The 26006-nt window shown below is 39.2% G+C and overlaps 46 pseudogenes; all 46 read left to right on the forward strand.

Annotated features, from left to right (window-relative positions):
* The first annotated feature begins 230 nt into the window (after nt 1-230).
* Nucleotides 231-346, forward strand: LOC149596374 (5S ribosomal RNA; annotated as a pseudogene).
* A 137-nt stretch (nt 347-483) lies between these two features.
* Nucleotides 484-601, forward strand: LOC149596375 (5S ribosomal RNA; annotated as a pseudogene).
* A 393-nt stretch (nt 602-994) lies between these two features.
* Nucleotides 995-1113, forward strand: LOC149596376 (5S ribosomal RNA; annotated as a pseudogene).
* A 393-nt stretch (nt 1114-1506) lies between these two features.
* LOC149596377 (5S ribosomal RNA) lies at nt 1507-1625 on the forward strand (annotated as a pseudogene).
* A 137-nt stretch (nt 1626-1762) lies between these two features.
* Nucleotides 1763-1879, forward strand: LOC149596378 (5S ribosomal RNA; annotated as a pseudogene).
* Nucleotides 1880-2527: 648 nt separating this feature from the next.
* LOC149596379 (5S ribosomal RNA) lies at nt 2528-2643 on the forward strand (annotated as a pseudogene).
* Nucleotides 2644-2780: 137 nt separating this feature from the next.
* Nucleotides 2781-2896, forward strand: LOC149596380 (5S ribosomal RNA; annotated as a pseudogene).
* A 393-nt stretch (nt 2897-3289) lies between these two features.
* On the forward strand, nt 3290-3408 carry LOC149596381 (5S ribosomal RNA; annotated as a pseudogene).
* A 393-nt stretch (nt 3409-3801) lies between these two features.
* Nucleotides 3802-3920, forward strand: LOC149596382 (5S ribosomal RNA; annotated as a pseudogene).
* Nucleotides 3921-4057: 137 nt separating this feature from the next.
* LOC149596383 (5S ribosomal RNA) lies at nt 4058-4174 on the forward strand (annotated as a pseudogene).
* A 648-nt stretch (nt 4175-4822) lies between these two features.
* LOC149596384 (5S ribosomal RNA) lies at nt 4823-4938 on the forward strand (annotated as a pseudogene).
* Nucleotides 4939-5075: 137 nt separating this feature from the next.
* On the forward strand, nt 5076-5193 carry LOC149596385 (5S ribosomal RNA; annotated as a pseudogene).
* A 393-nt stretch (nt 5194-5586) lies between these two features.
* LOC149596386 (5S ribosomal RNA) lies at nt 5587-5705 on the forward strand (annotated as a pseudogene).
* A 136-nt stretch (nt 5706-5841) lies between these two features.
* LOC149596387 (5S ribosomal RNA) lies at nt 5842-5957 on the forward strand (annotated as a pseudogene).
* A 137-nt stretch (nt 5958-6094) lies between these two features.
* LOC149596388 (5S ribosomal RNA) lies at nt 6095-6213 on the forward strand (annotated as a pseudogene).
* A 137-nt stretch (nt 6214-6350) lies between these two features.
* Nucleotides 6351-6469, forward strand: LOC149596389 (5S ribosomal RNA; annotated as a pseudogene).
* A 645-nt stretch (nt 6470-7114) lies between these two features.
* Nucleotides 7115-7233, forward strand: LOC149596390 (5S ribosomal RNA; annotated as a pseudogene).
* Nucleotides 7234-7369: 136 nt separating this feature from the next.
* LOC149596391 (5S ribosomal RNA) lies at nt 7370-7485 on the forward strand (annotated as a pseudogene).
* Nucleotides 7486-7622: 137 nt separating this feature from the next.
* LOC149596392 (5S ribosomal RNA) lies at nt 7623-7741 on the forward strand (annotated as a pseudogene).
* Nucleotides 7742-8386: 645 nt separating this feature from the next.
* LOC149596393 (5S ribosomal RNA) lies at nt 8387-8505 on the forward strand (annotated as a pseudogene).
* A 136-nt stretch (nt 8506-8641) lies between these two features.
* LOC149596394 (5S ribosomal RNA) lies at nt 8642-8757 on the forward strand (annotated as a pseudogene).
* A 137-nt stretch (nt 8758-8894) lies between these two features.
* On the forward strand, nt 8895-9013 carry LOC149596395 (5S ribosomal RNA; annotated as a pseudogene).
* Nucleotides 9014-9150: 137 nt separating this feature from the next.
* Nucleotides 9151-9269, forward strand: LOC149596396 (5S ribosomal RNA; annotated as a pseudogene).
* Nucleotides 9270-9914: 645 nt separating this feature from the next.
* On the forward strand, nt 9915-10033 carry LOC149596397 (5S ribosomal RNA; annotated as a pseudogene).
* A 136-nt stretch (nt 10034-10169) lies between these two features.
* LOC149596398 (5S ribosomal RNA) lies at nt 10170-10285 on the forward strand (annotated as a pseudogene).
* Nucleotides 10286-10422: 137 nt separating this feature from the next.
* Nucleotides 10423-10541, forward strand: LOC149596399 (5S ribosomal RNA; annotated as a pseudogene).
* Nucleotides 10542-11186: 645 nt separating this feature from the next.
* LOC149596400 (5S ribosomal RNA) lies at nt 11187-11305 on the forward strand (annotated as a pseudogene).
* A 136-nt stretch (nt 11306-11441) lies between these two features.
* LOC149596401 (5S ribosomal RNA) lies at nt 11442-11557 on the forward strand (annotated as a pseudogene).
* Nucleotides 11558-11694: 137 nt separating this feature from the next.
* Nucleotides 11695-11813, forward strand: LOC149596402 (5S ribosomal RNA; annotated as a pseudogene).
* Nucleotides 11814-12458: 645 nt separating this feature from the next.
* LOC149596403 (5S ribosomal RNA) lies at nt 12459-12577 on the forward strand (annotated as a pseudogene).
* A 136-nt stretch (nt 12578-12713) lies between these two features.
* LOC149596404 (5S ribosomal RNA) lies at nt 12714-12829 on the forward strand (annotated as a pseudogene).
* A 137-nt stretch (nt 12830-12966) lies between these two features.
* Nucleotides 12967-13085, forward strand: LOC149596405 (5S ribosomal RNA; annotated as a pseudogene).
* A 646-nt stretch (nt 13086-13731) lies between these two features.
* Nucleotides 13732-13850, forward strand: LOC149596406 (5S ribosomal RNA; annotated as a pseudogene).
* A 393-nt stretch (nt 13851-14243) lies between these two features.
* Nucleotides 14244-14362, forward strand: LOC149596407 (5S ribosomal RNA; annotated as a pseudogene).
* Nucleotides 14363-14499: 137 nt separating this feature from the next.
* Nucleotides 14500-14617, forward strand: LOC149596408 (5S ribosomal RNA; annotated as a pseudogene).
* A 393-nt stretch (nt 14618-15010) lies between these two features.
* Nucleotides 15011-15129, forward strand: LOC149596409 (5S ribosomal RNA; annotated as a pseudogene).
* Nucleotides 15130-15777: 648 nt separating this feature from the next.
* LOC149596410 (5S ribosomal RNA) lies at nt 15778-15896 on the forward strand (annotated as a pseudogene).
* Nucleotides 15897-17055: 1159 nt separating this feature from the next.
* Nucleotides 17056-17174, forward strand: LOC149596411 (5S ribosomal RNA; annotated as a pseudogene).
* Nucleotides 17175-18573: 1399 nt separating this feature from the next.
* On the forward strand, nt 18574-18692 carry LOC149596412 (5S ribosomal RNA; annotated as a pseudogene).
* A 2421-nt stretch (nt 18693-21113) lies between these two features.
* On the forward strand, nt 21114-21231 carry LOC149596413 (5S ribosomal RNA; annotated as a pseudogene).
* A 649-nt stretch (nt 21232-21880) lies between these two features.
* Nucleotides 21881-21998, forward strand: LOC149596414 (5S ribosomal RNA; annotated as a pseudogene).
* Nucleotides 21999-22391: 393 nt separating this feature from the next.
* LOC149596415 (5S ribosomal RNA) lies at nt 22392-22510 on the forward strand (annotated as a pseudogene).
* A 136-nt stretch (nt 22511-22646) lies between these two features.
* Nucleotides 22647-22762, forward strand: LOC149596416 (5S ribosomal RNA; annotated as a pseudogene).
* Nucleotides 22763-23155: 393 nt separating this feature from the next.
* Nucleotides 23156-23274, forward strand: LOC149596417 (5S ribosomal RNA; annotated as a pseudogene).
* Nucleotides 23275-23922: 648 nt separating this feature from the next.
* Nucleotides 23923-24041, forward strand: LOC149596418 (5S ribosomal RNA; annotated as a pseudogene).
* A 1161-nt stretch (nt 24042-25202) lies between these two features.
* LOC149596419 (5S ribosomal RNA) lies at nt 25203-25321 on the forward strand (annotated as a pseudogene).
* The last annotated feature ends 685 nt before the right edge of the window (nt 25322-26006 follow it).

Raw genomic sequence — 26006 nt, forward strand, 5'->3', positions numbered from 1 at the left:
CACCGGTTCTCGTCCGATCCCCGAAGTTGAGAAACGTCAAGCGCAGTCAGTACTTGGGAGGGAAACCACTAAGGAACGCTGCGAGCCGTTGGCTTTTTCACTTTTGTTTCCTCTTTTAAATTAAACCAGATTTGAATAAAGCAAAAATTTTTCTTTTTGTTATTGTTTTATAAAGATGAAGGTTAATTTGTCTCATTTGTTTTAAATTCGAATTATTAACTAGTACTCTCGGCAACGGCCATATCACGCTGAAAACACCGGTTCTCGTCCGGTCCCCGAAGTTAAGCAGCGTCCGCAGTCAGTACTTGGGAGGGAGACCACGAAGGAACGCTGCGAGCCGTTGGCTTTTTCACTTTTGTTTCCTCTTTTAAATTCCACCAGATATGAATAAAGCACATATATTTTCTTTTTCTTATTGTTTTTTTAAGATGAAGGATAATTTGTCTCATTTGTTTTAAATTCGAATTATTAACTAGTACTCTCGGCAACGGCCATATCACGCTGAAAACACCATTTCTCGTCCGATCACCGAAGTTCAGCAGCGTCGACCGCAGTCAGTACTTGGGAGGAAACCACTTAGGAACACTGCGTGCCGTTGGCTTTTTCAATTTTGTTTCCTCTTTCAAATTCCACCAGATTTGAATAAAACAAACATTTTTTCTTTTTGTTATTGTTTTATAAAGATGAAGGTTAATTTGTCTCATTGGTTTTAAATTCGAATTATTAACTAGTACTCTCAGCAACGGCCATATCACGAGGAAAAAACCAGTTCTCGTCCGCTCACCGAAATAACGCAGCGTCGAGCGCATTCAGTACTTGGGAGGGAGACCACTTAGGAACGCTGCGAGCCGTTGGCTTTTTCACTTTTGTTTCCTCTTTTAAATTAAACCAGATTTCAATAAAGCAAACACTTTTTCTTTTTGTTATTGTTTTGTAAAGATGAATGTTAATTTGTCTCATTTGTTTTAAATTCGAATTATAAACAAGTACACTCGGCAACGACCATGTCATGATGGAAACACCAGTTCCCGCCCGATCACCGAAGTTAAGCAGCGTCGAGCGCAGTCAGTACTTGGGAGGGAGACCACTAAGGAACGCTGCGAACCGTTGGCTTTTTCACTTTTGTTTCCTCTTTTAAATTCCACCAGATATGAATAAAGCACATATATTTTCTTTTTCTTATTGTTTTTATAAGATGAAGGATAATTTGTCTCATTTGTTTTAAATTCGAATTATTAACAAGTACACTCGGCAACGACCATGTCATGATGGAAACACCGGTTCCCGCCCGATCACCGAAGTAAAGCAGCGTCGAGCGCAGTCAGTACTTGGGACGGAGAACACTTAGGAACACTGCGAGCCGTTTGTTTTGTCACTGTTGTTTCCCATTTTAAATTAAACCAGATTTGAATAAAGCAAAAAACTTTTCTTTTTGTTATTGTTTTTATAAGATGAAGGATAATTTGTCTCATTTGTTTTAAATTCGAATTAAAAACTAGTACTCTCGGCAACGGCCATATCATGCTGAAAACACCGGTTCTCGTCCGGTCCCCGAAGTTAAGCAGCGTCGAGCGCAGTCAGTACTTGGGTGGGAGACCACTAAGGAACGCCGCGAGCCGTTGGCTTTTTCACTTTTGTTTCCTTTTTTAAATTCCACCAGACATGAAAAAAGCACATATATTTTCTTTTTCTTATTGTTTTTATAAGATGAAGGATAATTTGTCTCATTTGTTTTAAATTCGAATTATTAACTAGTACTCTCGGCAACGGCCATATCACGCTGAAAACACCATTTCTCGTCCGATCACCGAAGTTCAGCAGCGTCGACCGAAGTCAGTACTTGGGAGGAAACACTTTGGAACACTGCGTGCCGTTGGCTTTTTCAATTTTGTTTCCTCTTTCAAATTCCACCAGATTTGAATAAAACAAACATTTTTTCTTTTTGTTATTGTTTTGTAAAGATGAAGGTTAATTTGTCTCATTTGTTTTAAATTCGAATTATTAGCAAGTACACTCGGCAACGACCATGTCATGATGGAAGCACCGGTTCCCACCCGATCACCGAAGTAAAGCAACGTCGAGCGCAGTCAGTACTTGGGACGGAGAACACTTAGGAACGCTGCGACCCGTTGGCTTTTTCACTTTTGTTTCCTCTTTTAAATTCCACCAGATATGAATAAAGCAAACATATTTTGGTTTTGTTATTATTTTAAAAAAATGAAGGTTAATTTGTCTCATTTGTTTTAAATTCGATTTATTAACAAGTACTCTCGGCAACGACCATGTCACGCTGGAAACACCGGTTCTCGTCCGATCCCCGAAGTTGAGAAACGTCAAGCGCAGTCAGTACTTGGGAGGGAAACCACTAAGGAACGCTGCGAGCCGTTGGCTTTTTCACTTTTGTTTCCTCTTTTAAATTAAACCAGATTTGAATAAAGCAAAAATTTTTCTTTTTGTTATTGTTTTATAAAGATGAAGGTTAATTTGTCTCATTTGTTTTAAATTCGAATTATTAACTAGTACTCTCGGCAACGGCCATATCACGCTGAAAACACCGGTTCTCGTCCGGTCCCCGAAGTTAAGCAGCGTCCGCAGTCAGTACTTGGGAGGGAGACCACGAAGGAACGCTGCGAGCCGTTGGCTTTTTCACTTTTGTTTCCTCTTTTAAATTCCACCAGATATGAATAAAGCACATATATTTTCTTTTTGTTATTGTTTTTATAAGATGAAGGATAATTTGTCTCATTTGTTTTAAATTCGAATTAAAAACTAGTACTCTCGGCAACGGCCATATCACGCTGAAAACACCGGTTCTCGTCCGGTCCCCGAAGTTAAGCAGCGTCCGCAGTCAGTACTTGGGAGGGAGACCACTTAGGAACGCTGCGAGCCGTTGGCTTTTTCACTTTTGTTTCCTCTATTAAATTCCACCAGATATGAATAAAGCAAACATATTTTCTTTTTGTTATTGTTTTAAAAAAATGAAGGTTAATTTGTCTCATTTGTTTTAAATTCGATTTATTAACAAGTACTCTCGGCAACGGCCATGTCACGCTGGAAACACCGGTTCTCGTCCGATCCCCGAAGTTGAGAAACGTCAAGCGCAGTCAGTACTTGGGAGGGAGACCACTAAGGAACGCTGCGAGCCGTTGGCTTTTTCACTTTTGATTCCTCTTTTAAATTAAACCAGATTTCAATAAAGCAAACACTTTTTCTTTTTGTTATTGTTTTATAAAGATGAAGGTTAATTTGTCTCATTTGTTTTAAATTCGAATTATAAACAAGTACACTCGGCAACGACCATGTCATGATGGAAACACCGGTTCCCGCCCGATCACCGAAGTTAAGCAGCGTCGAGCGCAGTCAGTACTTGGGAGGGAGACCACTAAGGAACGCTGCGAACCGTTGGCTTTTTCACTTTTGTTTCCTCTTTTAAATTCCACCAGATATGAATAAAGCACATATATTTTCTTTTTCTTATTGTTTTTATAAGATGAAGGATAATTTGTCTCATTTGTTTTAAATTCGAATTATTAACAAGTACACTCGGCAACGACCATGTCATGATGGAAACACCGGTTCCCGCCCGATCACCGAAGTAAAGCAGCGTCGAGCGCAGTCAGTACTTGGGACGGAGAACACTTAGGAACACTGCGAGCCGTTTGTTTTGTCACTGTTGTTTCCCATTTTAAATTAAACCAGATTTGAATAAAGCAAAAAACTTTTCTTTTTGTTATTGTTTTTATAAGATGAAGGATAATTTGTCTCATTTGTTTTAAATTCGAATTAAAAACTAGTACTCTCGGCAACGGCCATATCATGCTGAAAACACCGGTTCTCGTCCGGTCCCCGAAGTTAAGCAGCGTCGAGCGCAGTCAGTACTTGGGTGGGAGACCACTAAGGAACGCCGCGAGCCGTTGGCTTTTTCACTTTTGTTTCCTTTTTTAAATTCCACCAGACATGAATAAAGCACATATATTTTCTTTTTCTTATTGTTTTTATAAGATGAAGGATAATTTGTCTCATTTGTTTTAAATTCGAATTATTAACTAGTACTCTCGGCAACGGCCATATCACGCTGAAAACACCATTTCTCGTCCGATCACCGAAGTTCAGCAGCGTCGACCGAAGTCAGTACTTGGGAGGAAACACTTTGGAACACTGCGTGCCGTTGGCTTTTTCAATTTTGTTTCCTCCTTCAAATTCCACCAGATTTGAATAAAACAAACATTTTTTCTTTTTGTTATTGTTTTGTAAAGATGAAGGTTAATTTGTCTCATTTGTTTTAAATTCGAATTATTAGCAAGTACACTCGGCAACGACCATGTCATGATGGAAGCACCGGTTCCCACCCGATCACCGAAGTAAAGCAACGTCGAGCGCAGTCAGTACTTGGGACGGAGAACACTTAGGAACGCTGCGACCCGTTGGCTTTTTCACTTTTGTTTCCTCTTTTAAATTCCACCAGATATGAATAAAGCAAACATATTTTGGTTTTGTTATTATTTTAAAAAAATGAAGGTTAATTTGTCTCATTTGTTTTAAATTCGATTTATTAACAAGTACTCTCGGCAACGACCATGTCACGCTGGAAACACCGGTTCTCGTCCGATCCCCGAAGTTGAGAAACGTCAAGCGCAGTCAGTACTTGGGAGGGAAACCACTAAGGAACGCTGCGAGCCGTTGGCTTTTTCACTTTTGTTTCCTCTTTTAAATTAAACCAGATTTGAATAAAGCAAAAATTTTTCTTTTTGTTATTGTTTTATAAAGATGAAGGTTAATTTGTCTCATTTGTTTTAAATTCGAATTATTAACTAGTACTCTCGGCAACGGCCATATCACGCTGAAAACACCGGTTCTCGTCCGGTCCCCGAAGTTAAGCAGCGTCCGCAGTCAGTACTTGGGAGGGAGACCACGAAGGAACGCTGCGAGCCGTTGGCTTTTTCACTTTTGTTTCCTCTTTTAAATTCCACCAGATATGAATAAAGCACATATATTTTCTTTTTCTTATTGTTTTTTTAAGATGAAGGATAATTTGTCTCATTTGTTTTAAATTCGAATTATTAACTAGTACTCTCGGCAACGGCCATATCACGCTGAAAACACCATTTCTCGTCCGATCACCGAAGTTCAGCAGCGTCGACCGCAGTCAGTACTTGGGAGGAAACCACTTAGGAACACTGCGTGCCGTTGGCTTTTTCAATTTTGTTTCCTCTTTCAAATTCCACCAGATTTGAATAAAACAAACATTTTTTCTTTTTGTTATTGTTTTATAAAGATGAAGGTTAATTTGTCTCATTGGTTTTAAATTCGAATTATTAACTAGTACTCTCAGCAACGGCCATATCACGAGGAAAAAACCAGTTCTCGTCCGCTCACCGAAATAACGCAGCGTCGAGCGCATTCAGTACTTGGGAGGGAGACCACTTAGGAACGCTGCGAGCCGTTGGCTTTTTCACTTTTGTTTCCTCTTTTAAATTAAACCAGATTTCAATAAAGCAAACACTTTTTCTTTTTGTTATTGTTTTGTAAAGATGAATGTTAATTTGTCTCATTTGTTTTAAATTCGAATTATTAACAAGTACACTCGGCAACGACCATGTCATGATGGAAGCACCGGTTCCCACCCGATCACCGAAGTAAAGCAACGTCGAGCGCAGTCAGTACTTGGGAGGGAGACCACTAAGGAACGCTGCGAGCCGTTGGCTTTTTCACTTTTGTTTCCTCTTTTAAATTAAACCAGATTTGAATAAAGCAAAAATTTTTCTTTTTGTTATTGTTTTATAAAGATGAAGGTTAATTTGTCTCATTTGTTTTAAATTCGAATTATTAACTAGTACTCTCGGCAACGGCCATATCACGCTGAAAACACCGGTTCTCGTCCGGTCCCCGAAGTTAAGCAGCGTCCGCAGTCAGTACTTGGGAGGGAGACCACTTAGGAACGCTGCGAGCCGTTGTCTTTTTCACTTTTGTTTCCTCTTTTAAATTCCACCAGATATGAATAAAGCACATATATTTTCTTTTTGTTATTGTTTTTATAAGATGAAGGATAATTTGTCTCATTTGTTTTAAATTCGAATTAAAATCTAGTACCCTCGGCAACGGCCATATCACGCTGAAAACACCGGTTCTCGTCCGGTCCCCGAAGTTAAGCAGCGTCGAGCGCAGTCAGTACTTGGGAGGGAGACCACTTAGGAACGCTGCGAGCCGTTGGCTTTTTCACTTTTGTTTCCTCTTTTAAATTCCACCAGATATGAATAAAGCACATATATTTTCATTTTGTTATTGTTTTTATAAGATGAAGGATAATTTGTCTCATTTGTTTTAAATTCGAATTAAAAACTAGTACTCTCGGCAACGGCCATATCACGCTCAAAACACCGGTTCTCGTCCGGTCCCCGAAGTTAAGCAGCGTCGAGCGCAGTCAGTACTTGGGAGGAAGACCACTTAGGAACGCTGCGAGCCGTTGGCTTTTTCACTTTTGTTTCCTCTTTTAAATTCCACCAGATATGAATAAAGCACATATATTTTCATTTTGTTATTGTTTTTATAAGATGAAGGATAATTTGTCTCATTTGTTTTAAATTCGAATTAAAAACTAGTACTCTCGGCAACGGCCATATCACGCTGAAAACACCGGTTCTCGTCCGGTCCCCGAAGTTAAGCAGCGTCCACAGTCAGTACTTGGGAGGAAACCACTTAGGAACACTGCGTGCCGTTGGCTTTTTCAATTTTGTTTCCTCTTTCAAATTCCACCAGATTTGAATAAAACAAACATTTTTTCTTTTTGTTATTGTTTTATAAAGATGAAGGTTAATTTGTCTCATTGGTTTTAAATTCGAATTATTAACTAGTACTCTCAGCAACGGCCATATCACGAGGAAAAAACCAGTTCTCGTCCGCTCACCGAAATAACGCAGCGACGAGCGCATTCAGTACTTGGGAGGGAGACCACTTAGGAACGCTGCGAGCCGTTGGCTTTTTCACTTTTGTTTCCTCTTTTAAATTAAACCAGATTTCAATAAAGCAAACACTTTTTCTTTTTGTTATTGTTTTGTAAAGATGAAGGTTAATTTGTCTCATTTGTTTTAAATTCGAATTATTAACAAGTACACTCGGCAACGACCATGTCATGATGGAAGCACCGGTTCCCACCCGATCACCGAAGTAAAGCAACGTCGAGCGCAGTCAGTACTTGGGAGGGAGACCACTAAGGAACGCTGCGAGCCGTTGGCTTTTTCACTTTTGTTTCCTCTTTTAAATTAAACCAGATTTGAATAAAGCAAAAATTTTTCTTTTTGTTATTGTTTTATAAAGATGAAGGTTAATTTGTCTCATTTGTTTTAAATTCGAATTATTAACTAGTACTCTCGGCAACGGCCATATCACGCTGAAAACACCGGTTCTCGTCCGGTCCCCGAAGTTAAGCAGCGTCCGCAGTCAGTACTTGGGAGGGAGACCACTTAGGAACGCTGCGAGCCGTTGTCTTTTTCACTTTTGTTTCCTCTTTTAAATTCCACCAGATATGAATAAAGCACATATATTTTCTTTTTGTTATTGTTTTTATAAGATGAAGGATAATTTGTCTCATTTGTTTTAAATTCGAATTAAAATCTAGTACCCTCGGCAACGGCCATATCACGCTGAAAACACCGGTTCTCGTCCGGTCCCCGAAGTTAAGCAGCGTCGAGCGCAGTCAGTACTTGGGAGGGAGACCACTTAGGAACGCTGCGAGCCGTTGGCTTTTTCACTTTTGTTTCCTCTTTTAAATTCCACCAGATATGAATAAAGCACATATATTTTCATTTTGTTATTGTTTTTATAAGATGAAGGATAATTTGTCTCATTTGTTTTAAATTCGAATTAAAAACTAGTACTCTCGGCAACGGCCATATCACGCTGAAAACACCGGTTCTCGTCCGGTCCCCGAAGTTAAGCAGCGTCCACAGTCAGTACTTGGGAGGAAACCACTTAGGAACACTGCGTGCCGTTGGCTTTTTCAATTTTGTTTCCTCTTTCAAATTCCACCAGATTTGAATAAAACAAACATTTTTTCTTTTTGTTATTGTTTTATAAAGATGAAGGTTAATTTGTCTCATTGGTTTTAAATTCGAATTATTAACTAGTACTCTCAGCAACGGCCATATCACGAGGAAAAAACCAGTTCTCGTCCGCTCACCGAAATAACGCAGCGACGAGCGCATTCAGTACTTGGGAGGGAGACCACTTAGGAACGCTGCGAGCCGTTGGCTTTTTCACTTTTGTTTCCTCTTTTAAATTAAACCAGATTTCAATAAAGCAAACACTTTTTCTTTTTGTTATTGTTTTGTAAAGATGAAGGTTAATTTGTCTCATTTGTTTTAAATTCGAATTATTAACAAGTACACTCGGCAACGACCATGTCATGATGGAAGCACCGGTTCCCACCCGATCACCGAAGTAAAGCAACGTCGAGCGCAGTCAGTACTTGGGAGGGAGACCACTAAGGAACGCTGCGAGCCGTTGGCTTTTTCACTTTTGTTTCCTCTTTTAAATTAAACCAGATTTGAATAAAGCAAAAATTTTTCTTTTTGTTATTGTTTTATAAAGATGAAGGTTAATTTGTCTCATTTGTTTTAAATTCGAATTATTAACTAGTACTCTCGGCAACGGCCATATCACGCTGAAAACACCGGTTCTCGTCCGGTCCCCGAAGTTAAGCAGCGTCCGCAGTCAGTACTTGGGAGGGAGACCACTTAGGAACGCTGCGAGCCGTTGTCTTTTTCACTTTTGTTTCCTCTTTTAAATTCCACCAGATATGAATAAAGCACATATATTTTCTTTTTGTTATTGTTTTTATAAGATGAAGGATAATTTGTCTCATTTGTTTTAAATTCGAATTAAAATCTAGTACCCTCGGCAACGGCCATATCACGCTGAAAACACCGGTTCTCGTCCGGTCCCCGAAGTTAAGCAGCGTCGAGCGCAGTCAGTACTTGGGAGGGAGACCACTTAGGAACGCTGCGAGCCGTTGGCTTTTTCACTTTTGTTTCCTCTTTTAAATTCCACCAGATATGAATAAAGCACATATATTTTCATTTTGTTATTGTTTTTATAAGATGAAGGATAATTTGTCTCATTTGTTTTAAATTCGAATTAAAAACTAGTACTCTCGGCAACGGCCATATCACGCTCAAAACACCGGTTCTCGTCCGGTCCCCGAAGTTAAGCAGCGTCGAGCGCAGTCAGTACTTGGGAGGAAGACCACTTAGGAACGCTGCGAGCCGTTGGCTTTTTCACTTTTGTTTCCTCTTTTAAATTCCACCAGATATGAATAAAGCACATATATTTTCATTTTGTTATTGTTTTTATAAGATGAAGGATAATTTGTCTCATTTGTTTTAAATTCGAATTAAAAACTAGTACTCTCGGCAACGGCCATATCACGCTGAAAACACCGGTTCTCGTCCGGTCCCCGAAGTTAAGCAGCGTCCACAGTCAGTACTTGGGAGGAAACCACTTAGGAACACTGCGTGCCGTTGGCTTTTTCAATTTTGTTTCCTCTTTCAAATTCCACCAGATTTGAATAAAACAAACATTTTTTCTTTTTGTTATTGTTTTATAAAGATGAAGGTTAATTTGTCTCATTGGTTTTAAATTCGAATTATTAACTAGTACTCTCAGCAACGGCCATATCACGAGGAAAAAACCAGTTCTCGTCCGCTCACCGAAATAACGCAGCGACGAGCGCATTCAGTACTTGGGAGGGAGACCACTTAGGAACGCTGCGAGCCGTTGGCTTTTTCACTTTTGTTTCCTCTTTTAAATTAAACCAGATTTCAATAAAGCAAACACTTTTTCTTTTTGTTATTGTTTTGTAAAGATGAAGGTTAATTTGTCTCATTTGTTTTAAATTCGAATTATTAACAAGTACACTCGGCAACGACCATGTCATGATGGAAGCACCGGTTCCCACCCGATCACCGAAGTAAAGCAACGTCGAGCGCAGTCAGTACTTGGGAGGGAGACCACTAAGGAACGCTGCGAGCCGTTGGCTTTTTCACTTTTGTTTCCTCTTTTAAATTAAACCAGATTTGAATAAAGCAAAAATTTTTCTTTTTGTTATTGTTTTATAAAGATGAAGGTTAATTTGTCTCATTTGTTTTAAATTCGAATTATTAACTAGTACTCTCGGCAACGGCCATATCACGCTGAAAACACCGGTTCTCGTCCGGTCCCCGAAGTTAAGCAGCGTCCGCAGTCAGTACTTGGGAGGGAGACCACTTAGGAACGCTGCGAGCCGTTGTCTTTTTCACTTTTGTTTCCTCTTTTAAATTCCACCAGATATGAATAAAGCACATATATTTTCTTTTTGTTATTGTTTTTATAAGATGAAGGATAATTTGTCTCATTTGTTTTAAATTCGAATTAAAATCTAGTACCCTCGGCAACGGCCATATCACGCTGAAAACACCGGTTCTCGTCCGGTCCCCGAAGTTAAGCAGCGTCGAGCGCAGTCAGTACTTGGGAGGGAGACCACTTAGGAACGCTGCGAGCCGTTGGCTTTTTCACTTTTGTTTCCTCTTTTAAATTCCACCAGATATGAATAAAGCACATATATTTTCATTTTGTTATTGTTTTTATAAGATGAAGGATAATTTGTCTCATTTGTTTTAAATTCGAATTAAAAACTAGTACTCTCGGCAACGGCCATATCACGCTGAAAACACCGGTTCTCGTCCGGTCCCCGAAGTTAAGCAGCGTCCACAGTCAGTACTTGGGAGGAAACCACTTAGGAACACTGCGTGCCGTTGGCTTTTTCAATTTTGTTTCCTCTTTCAAATTCCACCAGATTTGAATAAAACAAACATTTTTTCTTTTTGTTATTGTTTTATAAAGATGAAGGTTAATTTGTCTCATTGGTTTTAAATTCGAATTATTAACTAGTACTCTCAGCAACGGCCATATCACGAGGAAAAAACCAGTTCTCGTCCGCTCACCGAAATAACGCAGCGACGAGCGCATTCAGTACTTGGGAGGGAGACCACTTAGGAACGCTGCGAGCCGTTGGCTTTTTCACTTTTGTTTCCTCTTTTAAATTAAACCAGATTTCAATAAAGCAAACACTTTTTCTTTTTGTTATTGTTTTGTAAAGATGAAGGTTAATTTGTCTCATTTGTTTTAAATTCGAATTATTAACAAGTACACTCGGCAACGACCATGTCATGATGGAAGCACCGGTTCCCACCCGATCACCGAAGTAAAGCAACGTCGAGCGCAGTCAGTACTTGGGAGGGAGACCACTAAGGAACGCTGCGAGCCGTTGGCTTTTTCACTTTTGTTTCCTCTTTTAAATTAAACCAGATTTGAATAAAGCAAAAATTTTTCTTTTTGTTATTGTTTTATAAAGATGAAGGTTAATTTGTCTCATTTGTTTTAAATTCGAATTATTAACTAGTACTCTCGGCAACGGCCATATCACGCTGAAAACACCGGTTCTCGTCCGGTCCCCGAAGTTAAGCAGCGTCCGCAGTCAGTACTTGGGAGGGAGACCACTTAGGAACGCTGCGAGCCGTTGTCTTTTTCACTTTTGTTTCCTCTTTTAAATTCCACCAGATATGAATAAAGCACATATATTTTCTTTTTGTTATTGTTTTTATAAGATGAAGGATAATTTGTCTCATTTGTTTTAAATTCGAATTAAAATCTAGTACCCTCGGCAACGGCCATATCACGCTGAAAACACCGGTTCTCGTCCGGTCCCCGAAGTTAAGCAGCGTCGAGCGCAGTCAGTACTTGGGAGGGAGACCACTTAGGAACGCTGCGAGCCGTTGGCTTTTTCACTTTTGTTTCCTCTTTTAAATTCCACCAGATATGAATAAAGCACATATATTTTCATTTTGTTATTGTTTTTATAAGATGAAGGATAATTTGTCTCATTTGTTTTAAATTCGAATTAAAAACTAGTACTCTCGGCAACGGCCATATCACGCTGAAAACACCGGTTCTCGTCCGGTCCCCGAAGTTAAGCAGCGTCCACAGTCAGTACTTGGGAGGAAACCACTTAGGAACACTGCGTGCCGTTGGCTTTTTCAATTTTGTTTCCTCTTTCAAATTCCACCAGATTTGAATAAAACAAACATTTTTTCTTTTTGTTATTGTTTTATAAAGATGAAGGTTAATTTGTCTCATTGGTTTTAAATTCGAATTATTAACTAGTACTCTCAGCAACGGCCATATCACGAGGAAAAAACCAGTTCTCGTCCGCTCACCGAAATAACGCAGCGACGAGCGCATTCAGTACTTGGGAGGGAGACCACTTAGGAACGCTGCGAGCCGTTGGCTTTTTCAGTTTTGTTTCCTCTTTTAAATTAAACCAGATTTCAATAAAGCAAACACTTTTTCTTTTTGTTATTGTTTTGTAAAGATGAAGGTTAATTTGTCTCATTTGTTTTAAATTCGAATTATTAACAAGTACACTCGGCAACGACCATGTCATGATGGAAGCACCGGTTCCCACCCGATCACCGAAGTAAAGCAACGTCGAGCGCAGTCAGTACTTGGGAGGGAGACCACTAAGGAACGCTGCGAGCCGTTGGCTTTTTCACTTTTGTTTCCTCTTTTAAATTAAACCAGATTTGAATAAAGCAAAAATTTTTCTTTTTGTTATTGTTTTATAAAGATGAAGGTTAATTTGTCTCATTTGTTTTAAATTCGAATTATTAACTAGTACTCTCGGCAACGGCCATATCACGCTGAAAACACCGGTTCTCGTCCGGTCCCCGAAGTTAAGCAGCGTCCGCAGTCAGTATTTGGGAGGGAGACCACTTAGGAACGCTGCGAGCCGTTGTCTTTTTCACTTTTGTTTCCTCTTTTAAATTCCACCAGATATGAATAAAGCACATATATTTTCTTTTTGTTATTGTTTTTATAAGATGAAGGATAATTTGTCTCATTTGTTTTAAATTCGAATTAAAATCTAGTACCCTCGGCAACGGCCATATCACGCTGAAAACACCGGTTCTCGTCCGGTCCCCGAAGTTAAGCAGCGTCGAGCGCAGTCAGTACTTGGGAGGGAGACCACTTAGGAACGCTGCGAGCCGTTGGCTTTTTCACTTTTGTTTCCTCTTTTAAATTCCACCAGATATGAATAAAGCACATATATTTTCATTTTGTTATTGTTTTTATAAGATGAAGGATAATTTGTCTCATTTGTTTTAAATTCGAATTAAAAACTAGTACTGTCGGCAACGGCCATATCACGCTCAAAACACCGGTTCTCGTCCGGTCCCCGAAGTTAAGCAGCGTCCGCAGTCAGTACTTGGGAGGGAGACCACTTAGGAACGCTGCGAGCCGTTGGCTTTTTCACTTTTGTTTCCTCTATTAAATTCCACCAGATATGAATAAAGCAAACATATTTTCTTTTTGTTATTGTTTTAAAAAAATGAAGGTTAATTTGTCTCATTTGTTTTAAATTCGATTTATTAACAAGTACTCTCGGCAACGGCCATGTCACGCTGGAAACATCGGTTCTCGTCCGATCCCCGAAGTTGAGAAACGTCAAGCGCAGTCAGTACTTGGGAGGGAGACCACTAAGGAACGCTGCGAGCCGTTGGCTTTTTCACTTTTGTTTCCTCTTTTAAATTAAACCAGATTTCAATAAAGCAAACACTTTTTCTTTTTGTTATTGTTTTGTAAAGATGAAGGTTAATTTGTCTCATTTGTTTTAAATTCGAATTATAAACAAGTACACTCGGCAACGACCATGTCATGATGGAAACACCGGTTCCCGCCCGATCACCGAAGTTAAGCAGCGTCGAGCGCAGTCAGTACTTGGGAGGGAGACCACTAAGGAACGCTGCGAGCCGTTGGCTTTTTCACTTTTGTTTCCTCTTTTAAATTAAACCAGATTTCAATAAAGCAAACACTTTTTCTTTTTGTTATTGTTTTGTAAAGATGAAGGATAATTTGTCTCATTTGTTTTAAATTCGAATTATTAACAAGTACACTCGGCAACGACCATGTCATGATGGAAACACCGGTTCCCGCCCGATCACTGAAGTAAAGCAGCGTCGAGCGCAGTCAGTACTTGGGACGGAGAACACTTAGGAACACTGCGAGCCGTTTGTTTTGTCACTGTTGTTTCCCATTTTAAATTAAACCAGATTTGAATAAAGCAAAAAACTTTTCTTTTTGTTATTGTTTTTATAAGATGAAGGATAATTTGTCTCATTTGTTTTAAATTCGAATTAAAAACTAGTACTCTCGGCAACGGCCATATCGTGCTGAAAACACCGGTTCTCGTCCGGTCCCCGAAGTTAAGCAGCGTCGAGCGCAGTCAGTACTTGGGTGGGAGACCACTAAGGAACGCCGCGAGCCGTTGGCTTTTTCACTTTTGTTTCCTTTTTTAAATTCCACCAGACATGAATAAAGCACATATATTTTCTTTTTCATATTGTTTTTATAAGATGAAGGATAATTTTTCTCATTTGTTTTAAATTCGAATTATTAACTAGTACTCTCGGCAACGGCCATATCACGCTGAAAACACCATTTCTCGTCCGATCACCGAAGTTCAGCAGCGTCGACCGCAGTCAGTACTTGGGAGGAAACCACTTTGGAACACTGCGTGCCGTTGGCTTTTTCAATTTTGTTTCCTCTTTCAAATTCCACCAGATTTGAATAAAACAAACATTTTTTCTTTTTGTTATTGTTTTATAAAGATGAAGGTTAATTTGTTTCATTTGTTTTAAATTCGAATTATTAACTAGTACTCTCAGCAACGGCCATATCACGAGGAAAAAACCAGTTCTCGTCCGCTCACCGAAGTAACGCAGCGTCGAGCGCATTCAGTACTTGGGAGGGAGACCACTTAGGAACGCTGCGAGCCGTTGGCTTTTTCACTTTTGTTTCCTCTTTTAAATTAAACCAGATTTCAATAAAGCAAACACTTTTTCTTTTTGTTATTGTTTTGTAAAGATGAAGGTTAATTTGTCTCATTTGTTTTAAATTCGAATTATAAACAAGTACACTCGGCAACGACCATGTCATGATGGAAACACCGGTTCCCGCCCGATCACCGAAGTTAAGCAGCGTCGAGCGCAGTCAGTACTTGGGAGGGAGACCACTAAGGAACGCTGCGAGCCGTTGGCTTTTTCACTTTTGTTTCCTCTTTTAAATTCCACCAGATATGAATTAAGCGCATATATTTTCTTTTTGTTATTGTTTTAATAAGATGAAGGATAATTTGTCTCATATGTTTTAAATTCGAATTATTAACTAGTACTCTCGGCAACGGCCACATCAAGATGATAACATCGGTTCTCGCCCTATCAACGAAGTTCAGCAGCGAAGACCGCAGTCAGTACTTGCGAGGGAGACCACTTAGGAACACTGCGAGCCGTTGGCTTTTTTACTTTTGTTTCCTCTTTCAAATTCCACCAGATATGAATAAAGCAAACATATTTTCTTTTTGTTATTTTTTTAAAAAAATGAAGGTTAATTTGTCTCATTTGTTTTAAATTCGAATTATAAACAAGTACACTCGGCAACGACCATGTCATGATGGAAACACCGGTTCCCGCCCGATCACCGAAGTTAAGCAGCGTCGAGCGCAGTCATTACTTGGGAGGGAGAACACTTAGGAACGCAGCGAGCCGTTGGCTTTTTCACTTTTGTTTCCTCTTTTAAATTAAACCAGATTTGAGTAAAGCAAACATTTTTCTTTTTGTTATTGTTTTTATAAGATGAAGGATAATTTGTCTCATTTGTTTTAAATTCGAATTATTAACTAGTACTCTCGGCAACGGCCATATCACGCTGGAAACACCGGTTCTCGTCCGATCCCCGAAGTTGAGAAACGTCAAGCGCAGTCAGTACTTGGGAGGGAGACCACTTAGGAACGCTGCGAGCCGTTGGCTTTTTCACTTTTGTTTCCTCTTTTAAATTAAACCAGATTTCAATAAAGCAAACACTTTTTCTTTTTGTTATTGTTTTGTAAAGATGAAGGTTAATTTGTCTCATTTGTTTTAAATTCGAATTATTAGCAAGTACACTCGGCAACGACCATGTCATGATGGAAGCACCGGTTCCCACCCGATCACCGAAGTAAAGCAACGTCGAGCGCAGTCAGTACTTGGGACGGAGAACACTTAGGAACGCTGCGACCCGTTGGCTTTTTCACTTTTGTTTCCTCTTTTAAATTCCACCAGATATGAATAAAGCAAACATATTTTCGTTTTGTTATTATTTTAAAAAAATGAAGGTTAATTTGTCTCATTTGTTTTAAATTCGATTTATTAACAAGTACTCTCGGCAACGACCATGTCACGCTGGAAACACCGGTTCTCGTCCGATCCCCGAAGTTGAGAAACGTCAAGCGCAGTCAGTACTTGGGAGGGAGACCACTAAGGAACGCTTCGAGCCGTTGGCTTTTTCACTTTTGTTTCCTCTTTTAAATTAAACCAGATTTGAATAAAGCAAAAATTTTTCTTTTTGTTATTGTTTTATAAAGATGAAGATTAATTTGTCTCATTTGTTTTAAATTCGAATTATAAACAAGTACACTCGGCAACGACCATGTCATGATGAAACACCGGTTCCCGCCCGATCACCGAAGTTAAGCAGCGTCGAGCGCCGTCAGTACTTGGGAGGGAGACCACTAAGGAACGCTGCGAGCCGTTGGCTTTTTCACTTTTGTTTCCTCTTTTAAATTCCACCAGATATGAATAAAGCGCATATATTTTCTTTTTGTTATTGTTTTAATAAGATGAAGGATAATTTGTCTCATAGGTTTTAAATTCGAATTATTAACTAGTACTCTCGGCAACGGCCACATCAAGATGAAAACATCGGTTCTCGCCCTATCACCGAAGTTCAGCAGCGTCGACCGCAGTCAGTACTTGGGAGGGAGACCACTTAGGAACACTGCGAGCCGTTGGCTTTTTTACTTTTGTTTCCTCTTTCAAATTCCACCAGATATGAATAAAGCAAACATATTTTCTTTTTGTTATTTTTTTAAAAAAATGAAGGTTAATTTGTCTCATTTGTTTTAAATTCGAATTAAAAACTAGTACTCTCGGCAACGGCCATATCACGCTGAAAACACCGGTTCTCGTCTGGTCCCCGAAGTTAAGTAGCGTCGAGCGCAGTCAGTACTTGGGAGGGAGACCACTTAGGAACGCTGCGAGCCGTTGGCTTTTTCACTTTTGTTTCCTCTTTTAAATTAAACCAGATTTGAGTAAAGCAAACATTTTTCTTTTTGTTATTGTTTTATAAAGATGAAGGTTAATTTGTCTCATTTGTTTTAAATTCGAATTATTAACAAGTACTCTCGGCAACGGCCACATCAAGATGAAAACATCGGTTCTCGCCCTATCACCGAAGTTAAGCTGCGTCGACCGCAGTCAGTACTTGGGAGGGAGACCACTTAGGAACACTTCGAGCCGTTGGCTTTTTTAATTTTGTTTCCTCTTTCAAATTCCACCAGATATGAATAAAGCAAACATATTTTCTTATTGTTTTTGTCTTAAAAAAATGAAGGTTAATTTGTCTCATTTGTTTTAAATTTGAATTATTAACTAGTACCATAAGTGAATCATATTACAGCTCCCTATAAGTACTGGACGTAGGTTGTGCTTTTGTAAACAGCGTTTTCTTCCAAGACATCCAAGCCCGCCATCTGTAGCTCAGTTTTACAAGTATAGTTTTCCCATTAACCCGGATCTTGAGTTAGGTTAACATACGGAAGTTCCGGTTGATGATAATGGCTGTCAGACCGCCGTCAGTGTCGTGATTTGTGTGAAGCTTATTATCGTGTTGTAATTTTTATTTAGAATGGCTTATGTTAGGATCAATGTAACTAATTGCAATCGTCGCATGCCCAAATGAAAGACACTTCTGAACACGATCTATGCGATATTAAAAGCACTTAACCGTAAGCAACTAAAAAAACGTTTTGTAAAACTGAAAAATGTTGACCAGCATCTTTCGCAAACGGAAAACGTTCTACCATTGAAAAAATTTGTCACACTTACAAAAGGAAAACAAATTTCTATGTCGACGAACACAACCTTTAATTAGTTATAAATCGGTCCAACTATCCCCGCTAAAAACCTTTAAATCGGTGGAAGCAGAGGACACTTGGTGGAAGCTCAGTGCTGTATTAAGGATGCATGAAAAATATTCTAGCATGATGAGGGCTATTTTGATAATTTGAGTTCATATTAATTTCCTTTTCAACACAAGCGTTTAAAAAATACCTAGAGACCGCCAATTATTAAAAAAAAGTGGACTTCTACTATTATATTCAGAACCCAACACTTTGTATGGAACAACTTGTTTCCTTCCGCGCTCTTCTCTCTCAAACCTTTCCTCATTGGCTACCAGCGTACCACTTACTTCCGTTTCCTTCGCCCGCTTATTAAAAATTTCTTTCGCGCCAAAATCATTCCTCTGGTTTAGTTCACAAATTCGCCGCTGCGTTTCGCATATACCGTTTTCTCTTCAGTGCTAGGAGACAATGCTGATGCACGGCGATGTTATATCGTCCAGTACTTCTAGGGAGCTGTAATATGATCCACTTCTGCTAGTACTCTCGGCAACGGCCATATCACGCTGAAAACACCATTTCTCGTCCGATCACCGAAGTTCAGCAGCGTCGATCGCAGTCAGTACTTGGGAGGGAGACCACTTAGGAACACTGCGAGCCGTTGGCTTTTTTACTTTTGTTTCCTCTTTCAAATTCAACCAGATATGAATAAAGCAAACATATTTTCTTTTTACCTCTCCGAGTGACGTATGTCACGGAGAGGTTCTAATTTCGACGTGTCTGTGTGTCTGTCTGTCCGTTGTTACACCCACGTGACCGCGTTCGCAGTTTCCAAATCGGAGCAAACGTGTATTCAATTTCCAGACCGCATTTACAGTCCCGGAAATTTTATTCCACTTACAGGCTATTACTCCATTGCCTGTCTAACAACTCTGTTCATTTGTCCACCCCACATGGACACCAGTCTGAACTTACTGACTTCTATACACCACCATCTTCTAGTCTTTCGCCCATTCCACATGAACACCAGTCTGTACTTACTGGCTTCTAAACACCACCATCTTCTATTCTTTGTCCATTCCACATGGACACCAGTCTGTACACCTGGCTTCTAACACCACCACCTTCTGGTCTTTGTTTTTGTCCATCCCACATGGACACCAGTCTGTACACCTGGCTTCTAACACCACCATCTTCTGGTCTTTGTTTTTGTCCATCCCACATGGACACCAGTCTGTACACCTGGCTTCTAACACCACCATCTTCTGGTCTTTGTTTTTGTCCATCCCACATGGACACCAGTCTGTACACCTGGCTTCTACTCCATCATCATCCTTAAGGTTAAGACATACGCGGCGATCGGCTAGGGTTACGAGAAACGTCTAGCCTTCCAATGGAGGGGTCTTCCTCCAAGGTTCACGCAATTGCGATGTTCGTGTCTACAGCTGCTATTCGAATCCTTTATATACTACCTATTTGAGCAAGGCGAAGCAACAGGAGGATGCTTCATTTCAAACGTCAATAATAGTCAAGTCTCTCAAGGTTGTTTAATTATTCTTTTTTAAAACGATGTAACGCTCAATAAGGCGAACAACTAACGAAGAAAATACTAAATATTAATTATATTTATTTTAATATTTAAGACAATCTTGTTTCTCAATTCAAAATTAATACGGAAAAGTTAAAAAGCAGTCTATTTTTTTGTCTTTGTGTGTCTGTCCGTTTTCACACTAGTGCGCCGCTTTAACAGTTCGCTTTGTTTTGATGTGTTAATATTCACTTTTTCCATAATATAAAGTGAATATGTGGAAATCTTTTTCGTAATTACGATGCATTTAGTACTTTTGTAGCTTTAATCCTCTGTTTCATTTTGATATCCCAAGAATATTTTTTTATATTATTATTTGAAATGGATGTTTATATATTACTTAAGCTATACTACATCTGTTTATAGCATAATCCTTTCGTTATTGATAACGAGAAGAACGCTACTATGTCGGCCTAATAAACTTTTATTTGTCAATAGGCCTAGTGAACCAAAAAGTAAACGCTTGGGTTTGGTTTTCGTTTCTGTAATGCAGAGACATTAACGGTTCAGAGTGAGCCGAAAGTTAAATACACTTTTAAATAATCAGGCTTAGATTTTATAATTGAATAGAGCATCATGGTGAAAATCTAGGCCGCGTTCAGCAGAGCTCAGCGCTGTTAGAAGTGTCATGTTTAAACTGCAACCCTGTTGTGAATCTGGTTTTGAACATAGAGGGTATACAGTTGAGGAGTAGAAAATTTGGGCCTCTACAAACACGTAAAAGTAATAGCCCTCCAAAGTTTTATCTCTTTATTTCCCGTTTTTCCCCCATCGGATGATTTTAATGTGTACAAGTATATCCTTATTGGATGTAAAATGTCGTCTGATTTACAGTACATTCGCTATGCTTTGTATACCTCTTTAATATTTCATAAAATGAACTTCAGTATTTGTTCTTAAAAAAAGAAACATTTCCATATCTGGGTAAATAAGTTTGTAAGTAGGCCTCCTCTTGACTCGGAGAGGTAATATTTTGGTTTTCCCAACTTGTTGTTATTGTTTTAAAAAAATGAAGGTTAATGCTCGTCCGATCCCCGAAGTTGAGAAACGTCAAGCGCAGTCAGTACTTGGGAGGGAGACCAATTATGAACGCTGCGAGCCGATGGCTTTTTCACTTTTGTTTCCTCTTTTAAATTAAACCAGATTTGAATAAAGCAAACATTTTTCTTTTTGTTATTGTTTTAATAAGATGAAGGTTAATTTGTCTCATTTGTTTTAGATTCGAATTATTAACTAGTACTCTCAGCAACGCCCATGTCATGATGGAAACACCGGTTCCCGCTCGATCACCGCAGTAAAGCAGCGTCGAGCGCAGTCAGTGCTTGGGTGGGAGACCACTTAGATACACTGCAAGCCGTTGGCTGTTTCAATTTTGTTTCCTCTTTTAAATTCCACCAGATTTGAATAAAACAAACATTTTTTCATTTTGTTATTGTTTTTTTAAGATGAAGGATAATTTGTCTCATTTGTTTTAAATTCGAATTATTAACTAGTACTCTCGGCAACGGCCATATCACGCTGAAAACACCATTTCTCGTCCGATCACCGAAGTTCAGCAGCGTCGACCGCAGTCAGTACTTGGGAGGAAACCACTTAGGAACACTGCGTGCCGTTGGCTTTTTCAATTTTGTTTCCTCTTTCAAATTCCACCAGATTTGAATAAAACAAACATTTTTTCTTTTTGTTATTGTTTTATAAAGATGAAAGTTAATTTGTCTCATTGGTTTTAAATTCGAATTATTAACTAGTACTCTCAGCAACGGCCATATCACGAGGAAAAAACCAGTTCTCGTCCGCTCACCGAAATAACGCAGCGTCGAGCGCATTCAGTACTTGGGAGGGAGACCACTTAGGAACGCTGCGAGCCGTTGGCTTTTTCACTTTTGTTTCCTCTTTTAAATTAAACCAGATTTCAATAAAGCAAACACTTTTTCTTTTTGTTATTGTTTTGTAAAGATGAAGGTTAATTTGTCTCATTTGTTTTAAATTCGAATTATTAACTAGTACTCTCAGCAACGCCCATGTCATGATGGAAACACCGGTTCACGCTCGATCACCGCAGTAAAGCAGCGTCGAGCGCAGTCAGTGCTTGGGTGGGAGACCACTTAGATACACTGCAAGCCGTTGGCTGTTTCAATTTTGTTTCCTCTTTTAAATTCCACCAGATTTGAATAAAACAAACATTTTTTCATTTTGTTATTGTTTTTTTAAGATGAAGGATAATTTGTCTCATTTGTTTTAAATTCGAATTATTAACTAGTACTCTCGGCAACGGCCATATCACGCTGAAAACACCATTTCTCGTCCGATCACCGAAGTTCAGCAGCGTCGACCGCAGTCAGTACTTGGGAGGAAACCACTTAGGAACACTGCGTGCCGTTGGCTTTTTCAATTTTGTTTCCTCTTTCAAATTCCACCAGATTTGAATAAAACAAACATTTTTTCTTTTTGTTATTGTTTTATAAAGATGAAAGTTAATTTGTCTCATTGGTTTTAAATTCGAATTATTAACTAGTACTCTCAGCAACGGCCATATCACGAGGAAAAAACCAGTTCTCGTCCGCTCACCGAAATAACGCAGCGTCGAGCGCATTCAGTACTTGGGAGGGAGACCACTTAGGAACGCTGCGAGCCGTTGGCTTTTTCACTTTTGTTTCCTCTTTTAAATTAAACCAGATTTCAATAAAGCAAACACTTTTTCTTTTTGTTATTGTTTTGTAAAGATGAAGGTTAATTTGTCTCATTTGTTTTAAATTCGAATTATTAACAAGTACACTCGGCAACGACCATGTCATGATGGAAGCACCGGTTCCCACCCGATCACCGAAGTAAAGCAACGTCGAGCGCAGTCAGTACTTGGGAGGGAGACCACTAAGGAACGCTGCGAGCCGTTGGCTTTTTCACTTTTGTTTCCTCTTTTAAATTAAACCAGATTTGAATAAAGCAAAAATTTTTCTTTTTGTTATTGTTTTATAAAGATGAAGGTTAATTTGTCTCATTTGTTTTAAATTCGAATTATTAACTAGTACTCTCGGCAACGGCCATATCACGCTGAAAACACCGGTTCTCGTCCGGTCCCCGAAGTTAAGCAGCGTCCACAGTCAGTACTTGGGAGGGAGACCACTTAGGAACGCTGCGAGCCGTTGGCTTTTTCACTTTTGTTTCCTCTATTAAATTCCACCAGATATGAATAAAGCAAACATATTTTCTTTTTGTTATTGTTTTAAAAAAATGAAGGTTAATTTGTCTCATTTGTTTTAAATTCGATTTATTAACAAGTACTCTCGGCAACGGCCATGTCACGCTGGAAACACCGGTTCTCGTCCGATCCCCGAAGTTGAGAAACGTCAAGCGCAGTCAGTACTTGGGAGGGAGACCACTAAGGAACGCTGCGAGCCGTTGGCTTTTTCACTTTTGTTTCCTCTTTTAATTTAAACCAGATTTCAATAAAGCAAACACTTTTTCTTTTTGTTATTGTTTTGTAAAGATGAAGGTTAATTTGTCTCATTTGTTTTAAATTCGAATTATAAACAAGTACACTCGGCAACGACCATGTCATGATGGAAACACCGGTTCCCGCCCGATCACCGAAGTTAAGCAGCGTCGAGCGCAATCAGTACTTGGGAGGGAGACCACTAAGGAACGCTGCGAGCCGTTGGCTTTTTCACTTTTGTTTCCTCTTTTAAATTCCACCAGATATGAATAAAGCGCATATATTTTCTTTTTGTTATTGTTTTAATAAGATGAAGGATAATTTGTCTCATATGTTTTAAATTCGAATTATTAACTAGTACTCTCGGCAACGGCCACATCAAGATGAAAACATCGGTTCTCGCCCTATCACCGAAGTTCAGCAGCGTCGACCGCAGTCAGTACCTGGGAGGGAGACCACTTAGGAACACTGCGAGCCGTTGGCTTTTTTACTTTTGTTTCCTCTTTCAAATTCCACTAGATATGAATAAAGCAAACATATTTTCTTTTTGTTATTTTTTTAAAAAAATGAAGGTTAATTTGTCTCATTTGTTTTAAATTCGAATTAAAAACTAGTACTCTCGGCAACGGCCATATCACGCTGAAAACACCGGTTCTCGTCTGGTCCCCGAAGTTAAGCAGCGTCGAGCGCAGTCATAACTTGGGAGGGAGAACACTTAGGAACGCAGCGAGCCGTTGGCTTTTTCACTTTTGTTTCCTCTTTTAAATTAAACCAGATTTGAGCAAAGCAAACATTTTTCATTTTGTTATTGTTTTTATAAGATGAAGGATATTTTGTCTCATTTGTTTTAAATTCGAATTATTAACTAGTACTCTCGGCAACGGCCATATCACGCTGGAAACACCGGTTCTCGTCCGATCCCCGAAGTTGAGAAACGTCAAGCGCAGTCAGTACTTGGGAGGGAGACCACTTAGGAACGCTGCGAGCCGTTGGCATTTTCACTTTTGTTTCCTCTTTTAAATTAAACCAGATTTCAATAAAGCAAACACTTTTTCTTTTTGTTATTGTTTTGTAAAGATGAAGGTTAATTTGTCTCATTTGTTTTAAATTCGAATTATTAGCAAGTACACTCGGCAACGACCATGTCATGATGGAAGCACCGGTTCCCACCCGATCACCGAAGTAAAGCAACGTCGAGCGCAGTCAGTACTTGGGACGGAGAACACTTAGGAACGCTGCGACCCGTTGGCTTTTTCACTTTTGTTTCCTCTTTTAAATTCCACCAGATATGAATAAAGCAAACATATTTTCGTTTTGTTATTATTTTAAAAAAATGAAGGTTAATTTGTCTCATTTGTTTTAAATTCGATTTATTAACAAGTACTCTCGGCAACGACCATGTCACGCTGGAAACACCGGTTCCCGCCCGATCACCGAAGTAAAGCAGCGTCGAGCGCAGTCAGCACTTGGGTGGGAGACCACTTAGATACACTGCAAGCCGTTGGCTGTTTCAATTTTGTTTCCTCTTTTAAACTCCACCAGATTTGAATAAAACAAACATTTTTTCATTTTGTTATTGTTTTATAAAGATGAAGGTTAATTTGTCTCATTTGTTTTAGATTCGAATTATTAATTAGTACTCTCAGCAACGCCCATGTCACGCTGAAAACACCATTTCTCATCCGATCACCGAAGTTCAGCAGCGTCGAGCCCAGTCAGTACTTGGGAGGGAGACCACTTAGGAACGCTGCGAGCCGTTGGCTTTTTCACTTTTGTTTCCTCTTTTAAATTAAACCAGATTTGAATAAAGCAAACACTTTTTCTTTTTGTTATTGTTTTGTAAAGATGAAGGTTAATTTGTCTCATTTGTTTTAAATTCGAATTATTAACAAGAACACTCGGCAACGACCATGTCATTATGGAAACACCGGTTCCTGTCCGATCACCGAAGTAAAGCAGCGTCGAGCGCAGTCAGTACTTGGGACGGATACCACTTAGGAACACTGCGAGCCGTTTGTTTTTTCACTTATGTTTCCCACTTTAAATTAAACCAGATTTGAATAAAGCAAACACTTTTTCTTTTTGTTATTGTTTTGTAAAGATGAAGGTTAATTTGTCTCATTTGTTTTAAATTCGAATTATAAACAAGTACACTCGGCAACGACCATGTCATGATGGAAACACCGGTTCCCGCCCGATCACCGAAGTTAAGCAGCGTCGAGCGCAGTCAGTACTTGGGAGGGAGACCACTAAGGAACGCTGCGAGCCGTTGGCTTTTTCACTTTTGTTTCCTCTTTTAAATTCCACCAGATATGAATAAAGCGCATATATTTTCTTTTTGTTATTGTTTTAATAAGATGAAGGATAATTTGTCTCATATGTTTTAAATTCGAATTATTAACTAGTACTCTCGGCAACGGCCACATCAAGATGAAAACATCGGTTCTCGCCCTATCACCGAAGTTCAGCAGCGTCGACCGCAGTCAGTACTTGGGAGGGAGACCACTTAGGAACACTGCGAGCCGTTGGCTTTTTTACTTTTGTTTCCTCTTTCAAATTCCACCAGATATGAAAAAAGCAAACATATTTTCTTTTTGTTATTTTTTTAAAAAAATGAAGGTTAATTTGTCTCATTTGTTTTAAATTCGAATTAAAAACTAGTACTCTCGGCAACGGCCATATCACGCTGGAAACACCGGTTCTCGTCCGATCCCCGAAGTTGAGAAACGTCAAGCGCAGTCAGTACTTGGGACGGAGACCACTTAGGAACACTGCGAGCCGTTTGTTTTTTCACTTTTGTTTTCATTTTAAATTAAACCAGATTTGAATAAAGCAAAAATTTTTTCTTTTTGTTATTGTTTTAATAAGATGAAGGATAATTTGTCTCATTTGTTTTAAATTCGAATTATTAACTAGTACTCTCGGCAACGGCCACATCAAGTTGAAAACATCGTTTCTCG

This window comes from Phalangium opilio, unplaced genomic scaffold (assembly GCF_054372755.1).
Source record: "Phalangium opilio isolate 3A_F unplaced genomic scaffold, DU_Popi_V2 ptg000390l_1, whole genome shotgun sequence".
Classification (NCBI taxonomy): domain Eukaryota; kingdom Metazoa; phylum Arthropoda; class Arachnida; order Opiliones; family Phalangiidae; genus Phalangium; species Phalangium opilio.